This window comes from Lycium ferocissimum, chromosome 11 (assembly GCF_029784015.1).
Source record: "Lycium ferocissimum isolate CSIRO_LF1 chromosome 11, AGI_CSIRO_Lferr_CH_V1, whole genome shotgun sequence".
Classification (NCBI taxonomy): domain Eukaryota; kingdom Viridiplantae; phylum Streptophyta; class Magnoliopsida; order Solanales; family Solanaceae; genus Lycium; species Lycium ferocissimum.
Window position 1 is genome coordinate 24,320,224 of NC_081352.1, and position 9,314 is coordinate 24,329,537.

A 9,314-nucleotide genomic window follows, 5' to 3' on the forward strand; every position below is an offset into this window, starting at 1 on the left:
TCTTGCATGAATCTGGATAATAAACTAGCAGCAAACATAATGTCAGGTCTTGTTGAAGTCAGATATAGTAGGCTTCCAATCAAGCTCCTGTAAAGTGAGCTATTAGCTTTCTTTGCTCCATCATCTTTTCTGAATTTCTCATTTGCTGCTAATGGTATGGCCACAGACCTGCAATCCATCATTTTAAATTTTTGAAGAATACTTTTAGTATACTTCTTTTGAGAAATAAAAATTCCTTCTTTCACTTGAGAAACTTCAATGCCCAAAAAATAATGTAGCAACCCAAGATCACTCATTTCATAGGTTTGCATCATATCTTGCTTGAATTTTTGCATCATCTTCAGATCATTTCCTGTAAAAATCAGATCATCCACATAGAGGCAAACTATCACACCCCAACTTTTGATAGGGCATGATGGGCACCCGACCCTTGCTTAGGGCCGAGCGAACCCGCCGGTTCTCGTTATACTCATAATCTTACTGGACTCTTAAATCATGAAATGAATGCATAATGAAAGCTTTTCAAAAACATGCTTTTCGTCTTTCTCAAATCAAGTAAAATCTGTAATCATATGAAATTTGTAACATAATGCATAATGATACATCGGCTTACAGAGCCGCTTACAAGACCGACATGTTATATACGTGACTCTCGTCTCGCAAAGTATCTAACATAAATCAAGATACCATAACATAGATACTCTGACTCGGCAACACTGAAGGAAATGGAGCTCGCCAATCCAGCTGGAACATCTTCTACTAATATCCTCTACTCATCTGTATACACTTGCGTGGCATGAAACGCAGCGTCCACAAGAAGGGACGTCAGTACGAATAATGTACTGAGTATGTAAGGAATGAATAACAACATAATATAGATATGGAAGGTAACATGTCCGTTGTTGTTATCATAAAAGCTTATAGAATCATAATTCTTTGACTCGGAAAATAGGGACATTTTGGAAAACATTTATGGATTATTAAGAAAAAAGTCATGCCTTTGAATCATGAACTCTAACTTTTGGAAGTAAGGAGGTTATGAAACATATGTAAGGAATTATAACATAGGAGTTTCTAAAAATAGGATCATCGTCATCACAAAACACATTTATCTTTAGCATCATAAGAACTCCATAAATCATGAACCTCTAGCTTTTGAGAATAAGAATATTCTTGGAAAACATTTATAGATTCACATAGAGGGATCATGGGATATTTGGAAAACACCTATTGGATTCATAAGAAAGGAATCATGCCTTTAGAAGAAAGGGACTAGCCTTAACATACCTTTGGAGCTTACTCTCCGACTTTTCAACTTGCTTCCTGTCACGCGATTTATTTAGGATCGTTCGTCATCTCATAATCTACATAGGAAACCATTCGTATTATCATTAAGCTCATTGTCACACTCTTATCTTAAGTCTCTAAATAAATTCCTTTTAAGGTCTGCCGAAATTCAGACAAAGATCTCCCCTATCTATATGCCTAGCCCGAATTCTAAATACCAACAATTAACAACCAATAACAACAACAAAAACAACAACAACAACCTCATTACTACCAAAATATTTCATCAAATACTCCACATGATATTTTCTCCAACTCCTCCACAAACGAATTCGCTACATAATTATTCCATAAATTTATCTCCGTAAATAAGCCTTAAATGATACCAAAAGAGAAAGATTCATACCTTACTTCCGCTAATACCGTGATATCTCCAATACTTGCCTTACTCCCAAGCCACAAATTCACCGCAACACAGTATTATAATCGTAGCTACACGCTCTGCTTAACCCGAATCCGGAGATTTTTACTTAACTCGCGTTGAAATTTAATGGAGGGAAGGTTGGAGAACTCTCTAGAATTTTTGGGAAGGTTTTTTTTTTTTGGGTGGTTTCTTGGCTGAAAATGAGTTAAACCCCTTTATATAGTTGCTCCAATGTAGTCACCGTAGCAAAGATCGTTCACCGCTTTATGTAGCAAGATCGTTTCATCCGCGGAAATTATTTCGAGACCTAAAACTTTTATACACCGATCTCTTTATTTGCATACTTGGATATGTCCAAAACTCCATACAGTCTGTATAACTTATTCAACATCCCAAACTTAGCAAAACTTATTTTATTTTTTTCCCATTCGTTTAACCTCCAACCTTCGCGGCACTTACTTATCACTTGTTGAACATAACATAAACACTTATAACTTCAAACATAATCATGTCTTTTGAGCTTATGTGACTAACCTATGATGCAACTTAACACACGAAAATACGGGATGTAACATCCTTCCCCCTTTTGAACATTCGTCCTCGAATGTTAAAATAAGACGAAACTCACGTCATAGTCACTATCAACTCTTCCGTTCTTATTCAAAACCTTCATTGTCTCGCGATATCATCACTTTGTTCTATATATCTCGTATGTTTACTATGTCCTTATTATCTCTCTTGACTTATCTTGTTGTACTCTTACTCTCTTCCTTATCTGCTTCTTGGTTATCATATCTTACCATAGACAATTCTATAACCTTTATCACCTGTCGCTTTTCTTCTTCTTCTCTCGTATAAACCGTAATGCCATTAGGACACTATTCCACCGCTAATACTTTTTTTTTCCTTTAGTACCCATTTTTTTGAACTCGTAGCATCGTCATCCCTTGCGTTCCCTTCTATAGCGACTGGGTCGATCATTGCGGTATTTTATTTTCCAGTTGGTATAACACCGAAATTTCCTTTCACCCTACGCTTTACTCGATTCTCTCTTTTCTTTTTCTTTTAATAAGGGTCCTTATGCTAAGTCTGGCTATCGGTAATTCGTATACTTACACCTGGAATATCTTGAATCCCTCCTTCAATGATCTTCTTCCTTTAATGCTATCATAATCGATGCACTATTGCATCTATTTTCTACGACCTGATCATTCAATTGTCCAGCTCGCGCTGTGTAGTCTCCCTTTACTGGGTGGTCATACCATAGTAAGCATCGTAGTTATTCCAATATCTTGTCAATCTTTATCCCCTTCACTGGAATATTGTTCAATTTCTTTTCTTCCTCACGAATTATTTTCAGTCCAATCTCAAAAGATACCCTTCAATCACTCTATTCCTTTGCTGACTAACCCTTAGATCTTATTGAACTCGCTTCTACAAAAATTCTCACTTCAAACTACATCTTTTTTCATATCTGAGTGCGTTTAGAATCTTTGCACTCTATTCACTCGCTCCCTCCTTATGAGTCTTACCTTACGGTGCCTTCAAAACAAATCCACACTTCGATCTTCAATCCTTACTTTCAATCTCAAGCCTAATACGTTCCTTTCATCGATTCACTTAATGTCCATACTGAAATGTATAACGATAACAACTATACCATTTCCGTATAACTCTCACTTTTTGTTTTAGGGTCTATACTTGTCACATCTTAGGATTCATCGTTTCAATCTCTACACTTATATTTTCCTTACTCATTTCCCCCTTTAGGGGTCTCACTTGTACTATTCTCAAATCCATTACCTCACTTCCAGCCTTGAACTCACGTATCCCTTTCCTCAATTCCCTTATTGTACTGCATCATATTCATGCCATTTCCCGTAATTTATAGCTGCAGTAATTCATGTGTGAAGTCTTAACATACTCATCTTGCAGTTACGTAACCCAGTAATTCGGCCAACATAGCACCCCAAGCAAGGATGTACTTTGCTTAGCTCAACCGTTAATTATGAGTCGATGCCTACATCCGCTCCAATTAACAGCTCTGTCCCATGGGGATACTCAAAATAATAGTATGTCTAACCGTCTGTACCATCCATGTAGTGTCACTTATCCCATTCTTCAATAGTCAGCATTCACTGGTAGCGTCATCTTCCCCTTTTTTTTTCCATCTCAAGTTATTTCTCTCTTTCTGGTAATCAACTTATAGCAACCGTAAATGCATTTCCCTTAACCACCATCTATCTTATCAAGGATCTAAGTCTCATGCGCAACTAATGCCCCTTGTACCTCATACTTTTTTATTCTTGTGTTGTACTCAGCATTGATTTCGAAGCCAATCATAATCATATCTTTACTTGTCATTGGTGATAGCCTTACTTTATCGCTTTATCGTCATGTGGTGAACTCATAACTCATAGCCACATTTTTCTTTCCAGCTTATTCCTTTATGTACTTTACTTGTTCTCTTAGTATAGGTATCCGTAGGAGACGCATCTTCCTTTTCTCATAATATGACTACTTCTTAAGCTTGTGTACTTCGCATGTTTCCTTTTCTTTCTATACCCATACTTACTCCGTTTTATAATTAATCCTTTATTCCTCGCACAAGGAACCCTATTCTTAACTCAGTACCGCTTTGTCCTTCAAAATATATTACTTCTATACAATCCATTCTTCGCTTCCAACACTTATTCTACTCATTCCCTCTCATCCTTATTATGCTGATCCTTTTCCTAACAATCGTTCTATTTAGTCATTCATCTTTCCGTAGTCTTGGTCTTTTACATCCAGCCAAAATATCATTCGTGATCTCAATTCTCCGCCACTACTTTGCTAGGTCACCTTTCTCTGATTTCTTTTTCGAGTTGACTTCCTCTTCCTCATGCTTGCTATCATTCCTGTCATTGCGAAACCTCTATGCTGAACTTTCCCTAACAAGGTCTTATAAGCTTTCTTATCCACTGCTTCATGGCTCGCTTATTGGTTTCACACCTGCATTCACTCTCTATTCACATAGAACATGTCACCTCTTTAGTCGTTTCCTCGCTATACTTTACTTACTTTGTATTATAATTTTGCTACGTTCTCATTATATCCCAATCATAATCAATTCTATAGAGTGCCACTTCTTGCTCTCATTCGTAAAAAACTACTTATAAACTAGAATAAACCTCGTGGAGTAAGCATACTTAACCTGTAACTCTTTCTGATTGACCCTATTACACTTACCACATAAGTTTTCTTACCAAGTTATTCACATTCGTTATAAACCTTCGTATTCTATGCCCTCGTCTCTTGTCATGTTGTTACTTCATTTTACTAATAGACTCGTCGTATTTCACTTGTACTTATCCATCCCAATCGATACTTCGTATCACACTCTATTGGAGTTAACCTTTCTTTTTTAAATCATATTTTAGTACTACCAATCTTCCCAATTTTCTCTCGGTATTTCTCTTTATCGTAAATACCCTTCCGTGTAATCATCCTTACCTTCCTCTTTCCTTTCACTGGTTATCTTTTAATGCTTCCTTTCCTTTTGCACTCTAGTTCTGTCCTTGGTCTTCTTTGGATCTCAATTTCGATATGTTCCATTTAGCTTAGCTTAACGATACTTTCATAGCTTGCCTTATGTCCTTTCACTCTTATCATTCCTTAACATTCTAACTTGAGTTGCCTTGCACTTTCCCTCAATTTATCTGTAATATCATAGGCGTATGTCCTTCGCTTATCATCCTACCTTTGGCCTCAACTCTTCGCGTAGTCCCTTCATATTGTATCGCCTTATTAACGCAACCCTACTATTCCCCTCAATCCAACTTGTATACAACTATCTCCATAGCTTCGACATCTATAATATGTCAAGATTAGGCCGTATCTATATGCGGTAATACTTTTAACTTGACTTAAATATATAACTAATCCCATAATCCTTTCGATACTTTAATACCTTTGAATTTGTCATAATAACCTTCTCTTCGTATAACTCACCTTCCTCACGTATCATTCTTCAGGCCATGCCAAATCCATAACTCTTCTAAAGCAACACATCCCACTTATTGTCTATTTACGATATTTCCTTTTTCACGTTTCTTCCTGTTAGATGTACCTAACCAAATGACCTGATTTTGAAAAATTCTGGCAGAGTCTCCTTTATAATTCTTACTATCCAAAACCTGCATGCAAAGAATACCAACATATATATATATATATATATATATATATATATATATATATATATATATATATATATATATATCCCAGCCCACCCAGTGGCTCCCAATTTCGTAAAAGAACAAAGATATCAAAACTTACCTCATATATCACACCTCGAGATGTACCTGATCCTTTAGCGATCTGCCCTGTTATACCTTCTTGTTTACCTTCCCTTTTCATTCTTCAGCTTTACATCTCAATCATATAGGCAATATTCTTACCTTACCCGACATACATCCTTCGTACCATTGCTTACCTTTGTACTGATTCATTCAATTGTCCAGCCACAAACTTATGATCGAACTTATCATCAAGAGATACATTTAATCAATTCCTCTACTTGTACTTACACCGACTTACATATATATATATATATATATATATATATATATATATATATATATATATATATATATATATATATATATATATATATATATATATATATATATATATATATATATATTCTGATAACGTAGCCTCAACGAAGTGACTTACCTCTGTGACTTCCCATATCATCACTCACTTTCTCCCGTCGAAACTGTGCTTCTGCTGAAATCAAAGGTTAGTATAAGGAATCTCATTTCCTATGACTTGGCTCTATCGCACGATCTTAGATGTGAAAGAAGAGTAACCACCCTAGATGCCCCGTAGCCTCCTGTTTATAAATGTGGCGCGCTTCACACCATAAACAGGACTCTACTGGACACGACTTTGCAGACAACCCCTAGGACGAACTGCTCTGATACCAATTTGTCACACCCCAACTTTTGATAGGGCATGATGGGCACCCGACCCTTACTTAGGGCCGAGCGAACCCGCTGGTTCTCGTTATACTCATAATCTTACTGGACTCTTAAATCATGAAATGAATGCATAATGAAAGCTTTTAAAAAAAACATGCTTTTCGTCTTTCTCAAATCAAGTAAAATCTGTAATCATATGAAATTTGTAACATAATGCATAATGATACCTCGGCTTACAGAGCCGCTTACAAGACTGAAATGTTATATACGTGACTCTGTCTGCAAAGTCTCTAACATAAACCAAGATACCATAACATAGATACTCGACTCGGAACACTCCGAAGGAAATGGAGCTCGCCAATCCAAATGGAACATCTTCTACTAATATCCTCTACTCATCCGTATACACTCGCGTGGCATGAAACGCAATGTCCACAAGAAGGGACGTCGCACGAATAATGTACCGAGTATGTAAGGCATGAATAACAACATAATATAGATATGGAAGGTAACATGGAATAAGAGAGATAACTCCGTACATCCGGATGCCTCATAAGGCGGATGTCATGCATGCTTACCTTAAAAAAACACTTTATATATATATATAGTATCATGCATCATAACGCTCGGTGTCATATATATAGTATCATGCCCGACCATTAAGGCTCGGTGTCATATATATAGTATCATGCCCGGCCATTGAGGCTCGGTGTTATCATCATGTAGCCCGCGTCCGGGCAATGTCATAACATGCCCATCGCAGGTGTGCACATCTACGTGCCATGCCCGGCCGACTATAGCGCGGCACGGTGTGAGAAAATACATACATATATATATAATATATGCATGAGAGCCAAATAAAAGCTACGACTATATCGGAGTGACGTAAGGTCGGTAACCTCCGATTATATTATGGATAATCATCATCGCTATATCTCACCTTGAAGGAACAATTATTATAAGGCGAGATCAACAACAATGAATAAAATCAAGAAAATCATGAAAATAACTCAACATTCTCATATTCACATTGAAATCATAAGCTTTGGACTTTTAAACATGAAATCATCATCATCATAATCATCATAGAAACATTCTCATCTTTAGCATCGTCATTAACATTGTAAAAACATGTCCGTTGTTGTTGTCATAAAAGCTTATAGAATCATAATTCTTTGACTCGGAAAATAGGGACATTTTGAAAAACATTTATGGATTATTAAGAAAAAAGTCATGCCTTTGAATCATGAACTCTAACTTTTGGAAGCAAGAAGGTTATGAAACATATGTAAGGAATTATAACATAGGAGTTTCTAGAAATAGGATCATCGTCATCACAAAACACGTTTATCTTTAGCATCATAAGAACTCCATAAATCATGAACCTCTAGCTTTTGAGAATAAGAATATTCCTAGAAAACATTTATGGATTCACATAGAAGGATCATGGGATATTTGGAAAACACCTATTAGATTCATAAGAAAGGAATCATGCCTTTAGAAGAAAGGGACTAGCCTTAACATACCTTTGGAGCTTACTCTCCGACTTTCCAACTTGCTTCCCGTCGCACGCGATTTATTTAGGATCGTTCGTCATCTCATAATCTACATAGGCAACCATTCGTATTATCATTAGGCTCATTGTCACACTCTTATCTTAAGTCTCTAAATAAATTCCTTTTAAGGTCTCGCCGAAATTCGACAAAGATCTCCCCTATTTATATGACTAGCCCGAATTCTCAATACCAACAATCAACAACCAATAACAACAACAAAAACAACAACAACCTCATTACTACCAAAATATTCCATCAAATACTCCACATGATATTTTCTCCAACTCCTCCACAAACGAATTCGCTACATAATTATTCCATAAATTTATCTCCGTAAATAAGCCTTAAATGATACCAAAAGAGAAAGATTCATACCTTACTTCCGCTAATACCGCGATATCTCCAATACTTGCCTTACTCCCAAGCCACAAATTCACCGCAACACAATATTATAATCGTAACTATACGCCGGCGGAACCCGAATCCGGAGATTTTTACTTAACTCGCGTTGAAATTTAATGGAGGGAAGGTTGGAGAACTCTTTAGAGTTTTTGGGAAGTTTTTTTTTTTTGGGTGGTTTCTTGGCTGAAAATGAGGGGTTAAACCCCCTTTATATAGTTGCTACAAAGTCCGAAGTCATCCGTAGCAAGATCGTACACCGATCACCGCCATATATTCAACATCCTAAACGTAGCAAAACTTATTTTATTTTTTTCGTTCATCCGCGAAATTATTTCGAGACCTAAAACTTTTATACATCGATCTCTTTATTTGCATACTTGTCCAAAAATACTATGTCCAAAACTCCATACAAATACCGTATAACTTATTCAACATCCCAAACTTAGCAAAATTATTTTTTTTTTTTTTCAAGTTTTCCGATTCGTTTAACCTCCAACCTTCGCGGCACTTACTTATCACTTGTTGAACATAACATAAACACTTATAACTTCAAACATATTTACTTCAACAATGACTTGATTTGGCTCAATTTTATCATAAATTCTACAACAATTATCTCTAAACACAAGAGAATAACCATTTTCCATGAGCTGACCAACACTAAGCAAATTTTCTTCCAAG